We start from the raw sequence: 16,421 nt of genomic DNA on the forward strand, positions 1-16,421 counted from the left end.
AAAGGAAATCGTTTCTTTACTTTCTTCTTCTGCTGATTCATCTTTAGTATAAAGTAATGCAACTGATTTTTGAACATTAATCTTGTAACCTACTACCTTGCTGAATTCTTTGATCAGCTCTAGTAGTTTTTGTGTGGAACTTTGAGGGTTTTCTATATATACTATCATGTAATCAGCATATAGTGACAATTTTATCTCTTCTTTTCTAGTTTGGATCCCTTTTATTTCTCTCTCTTGCCTGATTACTGTGGCTAGGACTTCCAAGATTATGTTGAATAGGAGTGGTGAGAGTGGGCATCCTTGTCTTGTCCCAGATTTTAGTGGGGAGCTTTTGAGTTTTTCACTGTTGAGTACTATGCTGGCTGTAGGTTAGTCATATAAAGCTTTTATGATGTTGAGATATGTTCCCTCTATATCCGCTTTGGTGAGAGTTTTTATCATAAATGGGTGTTGAATTTTATCTAATGCTTCTTCTGCATCTATTGAGATGATCATGTGGTTTTTGTCCTTACTCTTGTTTTTTTTTTAACATTTTTTATTGATTTATAATCATTTTACAGTGTTGTGTCAAATTCCAGTGTTCAGCACAATTTTTCAGTCATTCATGGACATATACACACTCATTGTCACATTGTTTTCTCTGTGATTTATCATAACATTTTGTGTATATTTCCCTGTGCTATACACTGTAATCTTGTTTATCTATTCTACAATTTTGAAATCCCAGTCTATCCCTTCCCACCCCCTACCCCCCTGGTAACCACAAGTCTGTATTCTCTGTCCATGAGTCTATTTCTGTCCTGTATTTATGCTTTGTTTTTGTTTGTTTGTTTGTTTTTGTTTTTTAGATTCCACATATGAGCAATCTCATATGGTATTTTTCTTTCTCTTTCTGGCTAACTTCACTTAGAATGACATTCTCTAGGAGCATCCATGTTGTTGCAAATGGCACTATGTTGTCGGTTTTTATGGCTGAGCAGTATTCCATTGTATAAATATACCATATCTTCTTTATCCAGTCACCTGTTGATGGACATTTAGGCTGTTTCCATGTTTGGGCTATTGTAAATAGTGCTGCTATGAACTTTGGGGTGCAGGTGTCATCCTGAAGTAGATTTCCTTCTGGATACAAGCCCAGGAGTGGGATTCCTGGGTCATAGGGTAAGTCTATTCCTAGTATTTTGAGGAATCTCCACACTGTTTTCCATAGTGGCTGCACCAAACTGCATTCCCACCAGCAGTGTAGGAGGGTTCCCCTTTCTCCACAGCCTCTCCAGCATTTGTCATTTGTGGATTTTTGAATGACGGCCATTCTGACTGGTGTGAGGTGATACCTCATTGTAGTTTTGATTTGCATTTCCCTGATAATTAGTGATATTGAGCATTTTTTCATGTGCTTTTTGATCATTTGTATGTCTTCCTTGGAGAGTTGCTTGTTTAGGTCTTCTGCCCATTTTTGGATTGGGTTGTTTATTTTTTTCTTATTGAGTCATATGAGCTGCTTATATATTTTGGAGATCAAGCCTTTGTCGGTTTCACTTGCAAAAATTTTCTCCCATTCCGTAGCTTTTCTTCTTGTTTTATCTCTGGTTTCCTTTGCTGTGCAGAAGCTTGTAAGTTTCATTAGGTCCCATTTGTTTATTCTTGCTTTTATTTCTTCTAGGAGAAAATTTTTGAAATGTATATCAGATAATGTTTTGCCTAAGTTTTCCTCTAGGAGGTTTATTGTATCTTGTCTTATGTTTAAGTCTTTAATCCATTTTGAGTTGATTTTTGTATATGGTGTAAGGGAATGTTCTAGCTTCATTGTTTTCCATGCTGCTGTCCAGTTTTCCCAACACCATTTGCTGAAGAGACTGTCTTTATTCCATTGTATATTCTTGCCTCCTTTGTCGAAGATGAGTTGACCAAAAGTTTGTGGGTTCATTTCTGGGCTCTCTATTCTGTTCCATTGGTCTATATGTCTGTTTTGGTACCAATACCATGCTGTCTTGATGACTGTAGCTCTGTAGTATTGTCTGAAGTCTGGGAGAGTTATTCCTCCAGCCTCTTTCTTTCTCTTCAGTAATGCTTCAGCAATTCTATGTCTTTGATGGTTCCATATAAATTTTATTATGATTTGTTCTACTTCTGTGAAATATGTCCTGGGTAATTGGATGGGGATTGCATTAAATCTGTAGATTGCCTTGGGCAGTGTGACCATTTTAACAATATTGATTCTTCCAATCCAAGAGCATGGGATATCTTTCCATTTTTTAAAGTCTTCTTTAATTTCCTTCAACAATGGTTTATAGTTTTCTGTGTATAATTCTTTCATCTCCTTGGTTAGATTTATTCCCAGATATTTTATTACTTTGGGTGCTATTTTAAAGGGGATTGTTTCTTTACTTTCTTTTTCTGTTGATTTATCATTAGTGTAAAGAAAGGCAATTGATTTTTGAACGTTAATTTTGAAACCTGCTACCTTGCTGAATTCTTCAATCAGCTCTAGTAGCTTTTGTGTGGACCTTTTAGGGTTTTCTATATATAGTAACATGTCATCAGCATATAATGACACTTTTACCTCTTATTTTCCAATTTGGATCCCTTTTATTTCTTTCTCTTGCCTGACTGCTGTGTCTAGGACTTCCACGAGTATGTTGAATAGGAGTAGTGAGATTGGGCATCCTTGCCTTGTCCCAGATTTTAGTGGGAAGCTTTTGAGTTTTTCATCATTGAGAACTATGCTGGCTGTAGGTTTGTCATATATAGCTTTTATGATGTTGAGATATGTTCCCTCTATACTCACTTTGGTGAGAGTTTTTATCATAAATGGGTGTTGAATTTTATCAAATGCTTTTTCTGCATCGATTGCGATGATCATGTGGTTTTTGTCCTTTCTCTTGTTGATGTGATGTATTACATTGATTGATTTGCATATGTTGAACCAGCCTTGTGTCCCTGGGATGAACCCCACTTGGTCATGATGTATAATCTTTTTTATGTGTTGTTGTATTCTATTTGCTAACATTTTGGTGAGGATTTTTGTGTCTATGTTCATCAGTGATATTGGCCTATAATTCTCTTTTTTAGTATTGTCTTGGCCTGGTTTTGGTATCAGGGTGATGGTGGCTTCATAGAATGGGTTTGGGAGTATTCCCTGCATTTCAATCGTCTGGAATAGTTTGGGAAAGACTGATATGAGTTCTTCTTTGTATGTTTGGTAGAATTCCCCGGTGAAGCCATCCGGTCCTGGACTTTTACTTGTAGGGAGGTTTGGTTTTCAATTGCTCTTTCTATTTCCTTTCTAGTGATCGGATTGTTCAAGTGTTCAGTTTCTTGTTGATTCAGTTTTGGTGGACAGTATGTTTTCAGAAACTTGTCCATTTCTTCTAGGTTATCCAGTTTGGTTCCATATAGTTTTTCATAATATTCTCGTATGTTATTCTGTATCTCTATTTTGTTTGTTGTAATTTCTCCATTTTCCTTTCTTATTTTGCTATTTTGTGCTCTCTCTTTTTTCTTCTTTGTGAGTTTGGCCAGAAGTTTGTTGATTATATTTACTTTTTCAAAAAACCAGCTTTTGATTTGTTTGATTTTTTCTTTTTTTTTAATCTCTTTTTTTTATATCCTTCCTGATCTTTATTATTTCCATCCTTCTGCTGACTTTTGGGGTTTTTTGCTCTTCTTTTCTAATTCTTTTAGCTAGTGGGTTAACTTGTTTTTTGAGATTGTTCTACGTTTTTGCAGAAGGCCTGTATTGCTATAAATTTCCTTCTTAGCACTGCCTTTGCTGTGTCCCATAAATTTTGTGTGTTTGTGATTTCATTTTCATTTGTCTCAAAGTATTTTTTAATTTCAGCTTGTTTTCCTCATTGACCTATTGGTTTGTTATTAGCATGTTGTTCAAGCTCCATGCTTTCCTTCTTTTCTCATTTGTTTCTCTGTAGTTGATTTCTCGTTTCATGGCATTGTGGTCAGTAAAGATGCTTGACATAATTCTATCTTCTTAAAATTGCTGGAGCTTCTTTCGTGCCCAAAGACATGATCAATACTAGAAAATGTTCCACGTGCACTTGAAAAGAATGTACATCCTATTATAATACCCTGTAAATATTCACCAAATCTAATTTTTCTGTTGTATAATTTATCTTCTCTTTTGTCTTATTTATTTTCTGTCTTGAAGATCTGTCTAGTGATTTTAATGTGGTGTTAAAATCTCCCACTATGATTGTATTCCCATCAATATCCCCCTTTATCTCTGTTAGTAATTGCTTTATGTACTTAGGTTTTCCTATATTGGCTGCATACATATTAATGAGTGTAATATCTCATCTTGTATTATTCCCTTAATCATTATAAAATGTCCCTCTTTATCTGTTTTTATGGCCTTTTTTTAATGTCTATTTTGTCTGAAATCAGTACTGTTACACCTGCTTTTTTGTCTTTTCCATTTTATGGAATATCCTTTTCCATTCTTTCACTCTCAATCTATATGTGTCCTTCTTCCTAAAATGGGTGTCTTGTATGCAGCATATTAAAGGATCTTGCTTTATTATCCAGTCTGCCACTCTATGTCTTTTGTCTATAGCATTTAGTACATTAATATTTACAGTACTTAATGATAGATGTGAGTTTATTGCGATTTTGAACTTACTGTTGCAGTTGATTTGGTATTTCTCCTTATTCCTTTCTTCTTCCTTTTGTGTTTTGGTAATTTTCCTTTGTATTATCATGAATTTTATTTAGTTTTTGTGACTCACTTGTAAGTTTCTGGCTTGTGGTTACCCTTTTTTTGTAAGTCTATTAGCCCATTACTATAATTTTTTCTATTAAACTGATAGTAACATGATCTGAAACCCATCCTACTGAGAACAAAAAATTTTAAAAAGAAAGAAAAAAATACTATATATTATCTTACTTCCTTCTCTCCCACTTTCAATGATTAAGATGCCTTTTTTTACAATTTTGTGTTTATTTTATTTATAATTCATGAGTTATCACCTTTCCAGTTATGAGTTTTTCATTTCTGTAGCATCCTGCTTCTTTTGTATTTAGCGTAGAACTTTGAATATTTGTTTAAGCATGGGTTTAGCGTTGCCAAGTTCTTTCAGATTTTGATTGTCTGTGAAATTCTTTGTCTCTCCTTCTATCCTAAAGGACAGCCTTGCTGGATAAAGTATCCTAGGCTGCATCTTTTTCTCATTCACAACTTTGAATATATCTTGCCACTCCCTTCTAGCCTGTAGTGTTTGTGTAGAGAAATTAGCTGAGAGCCTTATGGGGGTTCCCTTGTAATTCATTCTTTGCTTTTCTCTTGCTTCCCTTAGGATCATTTTTTTATCCTTGACTCTGACCATCTTGTTTATGATATGTCTTGGTGTGGGTCTGTTCAGGTTCTTCCTATTTGGGACCCTCTGAGCTTCCTGTACTGGATATCTGAGTCATTTTTTAAATATGGCAAGTTTTCTGTCATAATTTCTTCCAATACCTTTTCAATCCCCTTTGGTCTTTCTTCCCCTTCTGGAAACCCTATTATGCAAAGATTGGGAAGCTTTATATTATCCCATAGGTCATTATGTTGTTTTCATTAGTTTTTGTTTATCTTGCAGCTGCTCTGATTGGGTGCTATCTGTTGTCTTGTCTTCTAGGTCACTTATTTGTTCCTCTGCATTATCTAGTCTCCTTTGTACAGCCTTTAGATCAGTTCTCATCTCAGCCAATGAGTTTACCAATTCTACTTCACTCTTATTTGTAACTTCCATTTCATATTTGACATATTTTGTATCTCTAAACACTATCTCTTTTAGTTCCTTCAGTACTTTGATCGGTCCTTTTTTGAAATCTTGATCTAGTAGGCTATCAATGTCTATTTCATTAATAGTTCTTTCAGGGGCTTTCTCTTGCTCTTTTAATTGGGAATGATTCCTCTGCTTCTTCTTCTTGCTCACATCTCTCTGGCACTGTGGCTTATGGAGTATCAGTTATGTACTGTGGTCTTGAAGGAGTTTATTTATTTATCTGTCTAACGCCTATGTAGGAATAAAACTTGAAAAAATGAGAGAGAATGAGAATTTTAAAAGAATGGAGAAAAAGATAGGTTTGAAAACAGTGTATAATCAATAATAAATGAGCAACTTAAATCAGAGTAGCAATGAGACATCTTTTTAAAACACTTAAAAGAAAAGGAAATAAAGAGCAAAAAATAATATTTAAAACCTGTGTGTAATCAATAACAGGAGATCAAAACCAAAAGAAATGAAAATGAAATTAGGTGGATTTTTAAAAACAATAATAATGAAAATACTTTAAAAGAAAAATTTAAAAGGGATTAAAACTATAAGCATATACAATTGTTTAGAAAGTAAAAATTAAAAGGGTAATAGAAAATAGAATAGATAAAAAAGATAAAATAAAGAGAGAATTTTAAAAGAAGGGAGAAAAGAAGATTTGAAAATGGTGTCTAATGAGTAATAGAAGAGCAAGTTGTAGCAGAAAAGCAATCAGGTTGAGACGTCTTTTAAAAACCTTTGAAAAAGGAGAAAACAGAAAAAAATTGAAACCTGTGTATAATCAAAGCAGGAGATCAAAACCAAGAGAAACAAAAATTAAATGATGTAGATTTTTTAAAATAATAATAATAAAAATATTTTAAAAGAAAAATTTAAAAGGGAAAATTGGAAGCATATATAACTATTTAAAAAATAAAAATTAAAAAGATAATAGAAAATAAAACAGGTAAATATACATTAAAAAATGTGGGTGTTTTCCTGGAGACTGTGCACTCTTAATGTGAAATCATTCTGTCTTCACCCTATTTTGCAAATTCAGCTTGCTGTTTCCAGAGGCCCTTCATTGACACCCTCCTCTGTGCTGTTACCTTTTGGCAAGCAGATCACCCCTTCCCAACCTTGGATCAGGTGCTGCTCTCTTGCTCTGTGGGCTGGTGGGTCACTCCCCCTCCCAAAGCCACAGTCAGATGTTACAGACTGGCCCAGTAGGCAGGTGGATTGCTCCCCCTACCAGCACCATGGTCAGGTGCTGCATTCCTGCCAGGAAGGTGGGTGGCCACCTGCCCTCTCCTGGCACTGGTCACTCTGCTGCTCTGTGCAACTGCCCACTCCTCCTCGAATCAATACTCTGTAGGTGGGCTTGGGAAAGACCACTGAAATGTCCCACCACTGCTCGGTGCCAAAACTCAGTTCTTTGTTTGTTTTAGCAGCGCTAGTTCTCTGAGGTACCAGGGTGGAAGAGTCCTATCTGCCTCGGGCTGCAAATTAGTCTCCATCTTGCCTTTGAAGGACAGATTCAGGTTTTGACCCCACCCCTGCCTGAGTGCTAAGTGCTAGAAGATATGGCGGCTGTACCTGAGCCCCACCTCTCTTCACCCAAAAACCTTCTGCAGGTTTTCAGAGATGAGGGTAGGGTACCGTTCCCCCCAAGGCACATCAGCCATGTTGTTTTATGGAGGGCTCAGGTTGTTCTGCCCTATGTATCCACTCATCCGTGGTGTGCAGCCCCCTACAGTCTCCTGGGGCTGCCTCAGTGAAGCTATCCCAGTCCTCTGCCCGGCTCGGGCAGCCTGTCCCAGCCCCCAGCTGCTGGCTCATGTCTCGGGGTGGGTGTTGCAGGGACCCTCTGTGCCCATTTAACTTAGTTCTTTCAGTCAAGGGGTGCTCTGTACAGATCTGAGCCTCAGAGGCTCCCCTTCTCCGTTGGATAATCAAATAGTAAGTGTGGAAGGAATGTAAAACACCTGATAATGTGGTTTGAAGCCACATATGAGTGATTTAGAAAACCATGGGAAGAAGTCAAGGTTTGTTATAAGACTTGTAGCCTCATGGAAGGTTTGTAAACAGATAACTAACATTGGCAGATCAGTTTTAGAAAATCAATTTTATTTTATAAATATCTTTGCTTCTATCTACCTTCTTTACCATTGTATTTGTAGTTCAAGATTGTATTATTATCTCTTGCTTCACTGATGTCCCCTTAACTGATTCTTCAGTTCTGTCTCCCTCAAGTCCTTCCTTTTGAGGAATTCCAGCTCTTCTAAAACAGATATGCAATATCTTTAGACACTAGAAAATAAAGAAGTTAGTAGAAGGAAGGAAATAACAAAGATCAGAATGGAAACAATTGAAATAGAGACTAAAAATAGAAATAGTATAGAAAAATATCAATAAAACTAAAAGCTGTTTTTTGCAAAGATAAACAAAATAGGCAAACCTTTAGTTAGGCTTACCAAGAAAAAAGGAGAGAGAAATCAAATAAATACAATAATACATAAAAGAAAGACACTATAACTGATACTACATAAATACAAGCCATTCTGAAACTACTACAGACAATTATACACCAACAAATTTGACAACATAGAAGAAATGGATAAAGTCTGAGAAATACACAATGAATCAAGACAGAATCACCATGAAATAGAAAATTTGAACAGATCAATTACCAATGAGGATATTGAATCAGTAATCAAAAACCTTGCAGCCCCCCCACCAAAAAGAGAAAGAAAAAAGAAACAAAACAGCAACAACAAAAAAAGTCTAGAAACAGAATGAGATGGCTTCATTGTTGAAATTTACCAAACATTTAAATCATTTATACCAATACTTCTCAAACTCTTCTAATAAATAAGAGGAGAGAATACTTCTAAACTCATTTTACAAGGGCAATATTACTATGATATCAAAGCCAGACAAAGGCATCACAAGAAAAGAAAATTATAGCCTGATATACTTGATGAACATAGATGCAAAAATACTCGACAAAATATCAGCAAAAGAAATTTAATAGTACATTAAAGTGATTACACACCAGGATCAAGTGAGATTTATTCCTGGAATGCAAGGATGACTCAACATCTGAAAATCAACTCATGTGACACATTACATTAACAAAATGAAGGATAAAAATAATAAGACCATTTCAATAGCTGCAGAAGCATTTGACAAAATTCAACAGCCTATCATGATAAAAACTCTCAAAAACTATACCTAGAGAGATCACACTTTATCTTATTTATGGCCAATGTGACAAGCTTATAGTTAGTATAGTAAAAAACTAAGAACTTTCCCTGTAAGATAAGAAACAATACAAGGTTTTCAACTCTCACTACCTTAATCATGGTAGTACTGAAAGTTCTAGTCTAGAGCAATTAGGCAAGAAAATGAAATAAAAGCATGCAAAACAGAAAATAAAAGTAACATTGTTCTTATTTGCAGCTGACATGATAATATATACAGAAAACCATAAACACTCTACCAAAAAAAAAACCTATTAGAACTCATCAGTGAATTCAGTAAAGTTGCAAGATACAAAACAATGTAGAAAAATTAGTTGTGTTTCTATACACTAATAATGAATTATTGGAAAAAGAAATTAAGAAAGAAATTCCATTTAAAATAACATCAAAAATTATAAAATACTTAGGAATAAGTTTAACCAAGATCTTTTCACTAAAAACTATAAATATTGAAAAAAATGTAAAGAAGAAACAAATAAATGGAAAGATCATATTTGTCATGGATTGTAAGGATTAATATTATTAAATATCCATACTACCCAAAACCATCTATAGAATCAATATAATTCCTATAAAAATTTCAATTGCATTTATCACAGAAATAGAACAAACAATCCTAAAATATGTATAGTACCACCAAAGACCATGAATAATTAAAACAATCTTGAGAAAGAACAAAGCTGGATACATCAAACTTCCTGATTTAATATGAAATTATAAAGCTATAATAATCAAAACAATATGGTATTGACATAAAAACTGACAAATTGCTTAAAGGAGGAAAACAGAAAACTCAGAAATAAACTCATGTATATAGCCAGTTAACTTTCTACAAAATAGCCAAGAATATACAATGGGAAAAATATAGTCTCTTTAATAAATGGTTCTGTGAAAACCAGAAAGTTGTTTGCAAAAAAAGAAACAGGATCCCTCTTTTGTACCATATACAAAAATCAATTTAAAATGGATTAAAAATTTGAACATAAGACCAGTAGAAGAAAACATGGAGGTTCACTTCATTGACATTAGTCTTGGCAATAACATTTTTTTTTAACTTGACACCAAGAGAAAAAGCAGGAAAAGCAAAAATAAATGACTAAAAATACATTAAACTAAACAGCTTTTGCACAGCAAAGGTAAAAATGAACAAAGTTAAAAGGGAGCCTATGAAATGGAAGAAAATATTAGCAAACTAAGTATCTGATAAAAGGTTAAAATTTAAGATATACAAAGAACTCATGCAAGTTCATGACAACAATAACAATAAAAACAACTCTGTTTAAAAATTGGCAGAAGATTTGAATTTTTCTAAAGAGAACATACAAATGGCCAACTGATAAATGAAAAAGTGCTCAACATCATTCAAAATCAAGGAAATGCAAATAAAAACCAAACTAAAATATCACTCCACACCTGTTAAAATATCTATTAATAAAAATGTAACAGATAAAAGTGATGAGACATAGTAAACAATCTAATGGTTATTGGCGGGACAGGGGGTTTGAAGGGATACGTTGGGAGTTAGAGATTTGCAAATATTAACTACTATATACAAAATAGATAAAAAATAGTTTCTTCTCTATAACACAGGGAACTATATTCAATATCTTGTAGTAACCTATAATGAAAAAGAATATGAATATGAATATATGTGTATATATATGTATGACTGAAACATCATGTTGCACACCAGAAATTGACACATTGTAATTGACTATATTTCAATTTAAAAAATGCTGATGAAAAGGAAGTCCTTGTGCACTGTTGATGGGAATATAAACTATTACAGTCACCATGAAGAACAGTACGAAGTTTTCTAAAAGTAGAACTGCAATATGATTCACAATCCCACTCCTGTACATATATGCAAAGGAAACAAAATCACTTTCTCAGAGATATCTGCAATTCAATATTTATTGAAGTATACACAATAGCCATGGTATGGAAAAAGTCTAGTGTCTGACAGTCGGTGAATGGATTAAAAAATATGGTATGTACAAGAGATTTTTTTCCTTTAAGTTTTATCGAGATGTAAATAATGTCCAATGACATTCAATATAAGTTTAAGGTGTGCAGCATAATGATTTTACTTGCATACATCATGAAATGATGACCACAAAAAGTTTAGTAAACATTCATCATTTCATAGAGATGCAATTTTTTAAAATATTTTTTCCATGTGATGATAACTCTTAGGTTTTGCTCTCTTAGAAACATTCATACATAAAGTCGGGTATTGTCGATTATATTAAGCATGTAGTATATTACATTCTTAGTACTTATTTATTTATAATTTGTAGCTTTTGACACCTGCATCTAATTCTTCCTAACCCTAACCTGCCTCTGGTAACCATAAATCTGATGTTTTTCTATGAGTTTCTTGTTCATTTTTGAGGTATAATTGAACTACTACACTATGTTAGTTCCTGATGCACACAACATAGTGATTTAACATATTTATACATTACCAAAATATCCCCACAATAAGTCTCACTACCATTCATCACCATATAAAAATATTACATTATTATTGGTTATATTTCCCACACTAACATGTCATACCTGTGGCTCACTTATTTTTTTAACTGGAAGTTTATAATTCTTAATCTCTCACCTATTTCTCTTATTTCTACACACCTTCCCCTCTGAAAACCACCTGTTTGTTCTCTGCATCTATGACTATATTTTGTTATATTTGTTTAATTGTTATTTTTCAATTCTGCACATAATAGTGTATTTGTCTTTCTCTGTCTGACTTATTTTACCTAGCACAACACTTTCTAGCTTCATCCATGTTGTCACTAATTATAAAATTACATTTATTTTAGGGTTGAGTAATCCTGTATTGTATACATACATCACCTCTTCTTTATTCAGTTGTTGAGGGGCACTTAGGTGGCTTAGATATATTGGCTACTGTAAATAATGATGAATTGAACATATATGTGCATATATTTTTATGGATTAGTGTTTCATATTCTTCAATTCTTCAAAAAAATACCCAGGGGTACAATTACTGGATCATATGAGAATTCAATTTTTAGTTTTTTGAGGAATCTCCATAATGTTTTCCATAGTGGCTTCACCAATTTACATTTCACCAATAGTGCACAAGGGTTCATTTTCTTCACATTGTAGCCAAAACTTATTGGTGTCTTTTTTTTTCTTTTGGTTTTACAATGTAAATTGCATTTTTAATTGTTATAGTCAGTTTACAGTGTTGTGTCAATTTCTGACATACAACACAATTTTTCAGTCATACATGAATATACATATATTCATTTTCATATTCCTTTTCATTGTGAGCTGCTACAAGATCTTATAGATATTTCCATGTGCTTGTTTATAAACTTGTTTGTCTATTCTACGTATACCTGTCAGTATCTACAAATCTCAAACGCCTAGTCTTTTCCTTCCCATCCCCCTCCCCCCTGGCAATCACAAATCTGTCTTCTATGTCTGTATATCTGTTTCTGTTTTATATTTAAGTTCATTCTTCTTCTTCTTCTTCTTCTTCTTCTTCTTCTTCTTCTTCTTCTTCTTCTTCTTCTTCTTCTTCTTCTTCTTCTTCTTCTTCTTCTTCTTCTTCTTCCTCTTCTTCTTCTTCTTCCTCTTCTTCTTCCTCCTCCTCCTCCTCTTCCTCTTCTTTCTTTTTTTTTTTCAGATTCCACATAGGAGTGATATCATTTGGTATATTTCTCTTTCTGGCTTACTTCATTTAGAATGACATTGTCCAGGGACATCCATGTTACTGCAAATGATGTTATGTTATCATTTTTTATGACTGAATAGTATGCCATTGTATAAATATAGCACCTCTTCTTTATCCAGTCGTCTGTCGATGGACATTTAGGCTGTTTCCATATTTTGGCTATTGTAAATAGTGCTACTATGAACATTGGGGTGCAGGTATCTTTTTCAATTAGGGTTCCCTCTGGATATATGCCCAGGAGTGGGATTACGGGGACATATGGTAAGTCTATTCCTAGTCTTTTGAGGAATCTCCATACTGTTTTCCACAGTGGCTGCACCAAACTGCATTCCCAGCAACATTATAGGAGGATTCCCCTTATTCCACAGCCTCTCCAGTATTTGTCATTTGTGGACTTTTGAATGACGGCCATTCTGGCTGGTGTGAAGTGATACCTCACTGTAGTTTTGATTTGCATTTCTCTGATAATTAGTGATATTGGACATTTTTTCATGTGACTATTGGTCATTCTTATGTCTTCATTGGAGGATTGCTTGTTTAGGTCTTCTGCCCATTTTTGAATTGGGTTGCTTGTTTTTTTCTTATTAAGTTATATGAACTGTTTATATATTCTGGAGGTCAAGCCTTTGTCAGTTTCATTTTTGCAAATATTTTCTCCCATTCTGTGGGTTGTCAGTTTGTTTTGCTTATGGTTTCCTTTGCTATGCAAAAGCTTGTAAGTTTTGTTAGGTCCCATTTGTTGATTCTTGCCTTTATTTCTATTGCTTGAGTAGACTGTTCTAGGAGAACACTTTTGAGATGTATGTCAGGTAATGTTTTGCCTATGTTTTCCTCAAAAAGATTTACTTTGTCTTGACTTATGTTTCAGTTTTTAATTCATTTTTGAGTTTATTTTTGTGTATACTGTGAGGTAGTGTTCTAGCTTCATTGATTTACATGCTGCTGTCCAGTTTTCCCAACACCATTTGCTGAATAGACTGTCTTTATTCCATTGTACATTCTTGCCTCCTTTGTCAAAGATTAATTGACCAAAAGTTTGCAGGTTCATTCCTGGATTCTGTGTTATGTTTCATTGATCCATAGGTCTATTTTTCTATCAATACCATGCTGCTTTGAATACCATAGCTCTGTAGTATTCCCTGAAGTCTGGAAGAGTTATTCCTCCAGCCTCTTTCTTCTTCTTCAGTAATGCTTTGGCAATTCTAGGTCTTTTGTGAATCCATATAAATTTTATTATAATTTGTCCTAGTTCTGTGAGATACATCCTAGGTACTTTGCTAGTGATTTCATTAAATATGTTGATAGCCTTGCACAGTATGATCATTTTAACAATATTGATTCTTCCAATCCAGGAGCGTGAGATATGTTTCCATTTTTTAAATCTTTACTTCCTTCATCAATGTTTTATAGTTCTCCATAAATAAGTCTTTCACCTCCTTGGTTACATTTATTCCTAGGTATTTTTATTACTTTGGGTGCTCTTTTAAAAGAGATTGTTTCTTTATTTTCTTTTCCTGTTGATTCATCTTTAAAGAAATGCAACCAATTTTTGTACAATAATCTTGTATCCTGCTACCTTGCTGAAGCCTTTAATTAGTTCTAGTAGTTTTTGTGTGGACCTTTTAGGCTTTTCTATATATAATATTATGTTATCTGCATATAGTGATGATTTGACCTCTTCTTTTCCAATTTGGATCCCTTTTATGTCTTTTTCTTGCCTGATTGCTGTGGCTAGAACTTCCAAGACTATGTTTTTTTTAACATTTTTTATTGATTTATAATCATTTTACAGTGTTGTGTCAAATTCCAGTGTTCAGTACAATTTTTCAGTCATTCATGGACATATACACACTCATTGTCACATTGTTTTCTCTGTGATTTATCATAACATTTTGTGTATATTTCCCTGTGCTATACAGTGTAATCTTGTTTATCTATTCTACAATTTTGAAATCCCAGTCTATCCTTTCCCACCCTCTACCCCCCTGGTAACCACAAGTCTGTATTCTCTGTCCATGAGTCTATTTCTGTCCTGTATTTATGCTTTGTTTTTGTTTGTTTGTTTGTTTGTTTTTTGTTTTTTAGATTCTACATATGAGCAACCTCATATGGTATTTTTCTTTCTCTTTCTGACTTACTTCACTTAGAATGACATTCTCCAGGAGCATCCATGTTGCTGCAAATGGCGTTATGTTGTCGGTTTTTATGGCTGAGTAGTATTCCATTGTATAAATATACCAACTCTTCTTTATCCAGTCACCTGTTGATGGACATTTAGGCTGTTTCCATGTTTTGGCTATTGTGAATAGTGCTGCTATGAACTTTGGGGTGCAGGTATCATCCTGAAGTAGATTTCCTTCTGGATACAAGCCCAGGAGTGGGATTCCTGGGTCATAGGGTAAGTCTATTCCTAGTATTTTGAGGAATCTCCACACTGTTTTCCACAGTGGCTGCACCAAACTGCATTCCCACCAGCAGTGTAGGAGGGTTCCCCTTTCTCCACAGCCTCTCCAGCATTTGTCATTTGTGGATTTTTGAATGACGGCCATTCTGACTGGTGTGAGGTGATACCTCATTGTAGTTTTGATTTGCATTTCTCTGATAATAAGTGATATTGAGCATTTTTTCATGTGCTTTTTGATCATTTGTATGTCTTCCTTGGAGAATTGCTTGTTTAGGTCTTCTGCCCATTTTTGGATTGGGTTGTTTATTTTTTTCTTATTGAGTCATATGAGCTGCTTATATATTCTGGAGATCAAGCCTTTGTCGGTTTCACTTGCAAAAATTTTCTCCCATTCCGTAGCTTTTCTTCTTGTTTTATTTCTGGTTTCCTTTGCTGTGCAGAAGCTTGTAAGTTTCATTAGGTGCCATTTGTTTATTCATGCTTTTATTTCTTCTAGGAGAAAATTTTTGAAATGTATATCAGATAATGTTTTGCCTAAGTTTTCCTCTAGGAGGTTTATTGTATCTTGTCTTATGTTTAAGTCTTTAATCCATTTTGAGTTGATTTTTGTATATGGTGTAAGGGTGTGTTCTAGCTTCATTGTTTTACATGCTGCTGTCCAGTTTTCCCAACACCATTTGCTGAAGAGACTGTCTTTATTCCATTGTATATTCTTGCCTCCTTTGTCGAAGATGAGTTGACCAAAAGTTTGTGGGTTCATTTCTGGGCTCTCTGTTCTGTTCCATTGGTCCATATGTCTGTTTTGGTACCAATACCATGCTGTCTTGATGACTGTAGCTCTGTAGTATTGTCTGAAGTCTGGGAGAGTTATTCCTCCAGCCTCTTTCTTTCTCTTCAGTAATGCTTTGGCAATTCTATGTCTTTGATGGTTCCATATAAATGTTATTATGATTTGTTCTAGTTCTGTGAAATATGTCCTGGGTAGTTGGATAGGAATTGCATTAAATCTGCAGATTGCCTTGGGCAGTGTGACCATTTTAACAATATTGATTCTTCCAATCCAAGAGCATGGAATATCTTTCCATTTTTTAAAGTCTTCTTTAATTTCCTTCATCAATGGTTTATAGTTTTCTGTGTATAATTCTTTCATCTCCTTGGTTAGATTTACTCCCAGATATTTTATTACTTTGGGTGCTATTTCAAGTTTCTTTACTTTCTTTTTCTGTTGATTTATCATTAGTGTAAAGAAAGGCAACTGATTTTTGAACATTAATTTTGTAACCTGCTACCTT

At 34.2% G+C, this 16,421-nt stretch overlaps 1 long non-coding RNA gene across 1 annotated transcript; it reads left to right on the forward strand.

The window, feature by feature from the left end:
* The first annotated feature begins 218 nt into the window (after positions 1-218).
* Positions 219-3,318, forward strand: LOC140701206 (uncharacterized). Its single transcript, XR_012080165.1, has 2 exons — positions 219-368; positions 2,737-3,318. It is a non-coding gene; the product is annotated as an uncharacterized lncRNA (long non-coding RNA).
* Positions 3,319-16,421: the final 13,103 nt, after the last annotated feature.

This window comes from Vicugna pacos, chromosome 14, assembly GCF_048564905.1.
Source record: "Vicugna pacos chromosome 14, VicPac4, whole genome shotgun sequence".
NCBI lineage: Eukaryota > Metazoa > Chordata > Mammalia > Artiodactyla > Camelidae > Vicugna > Vicugna pacos.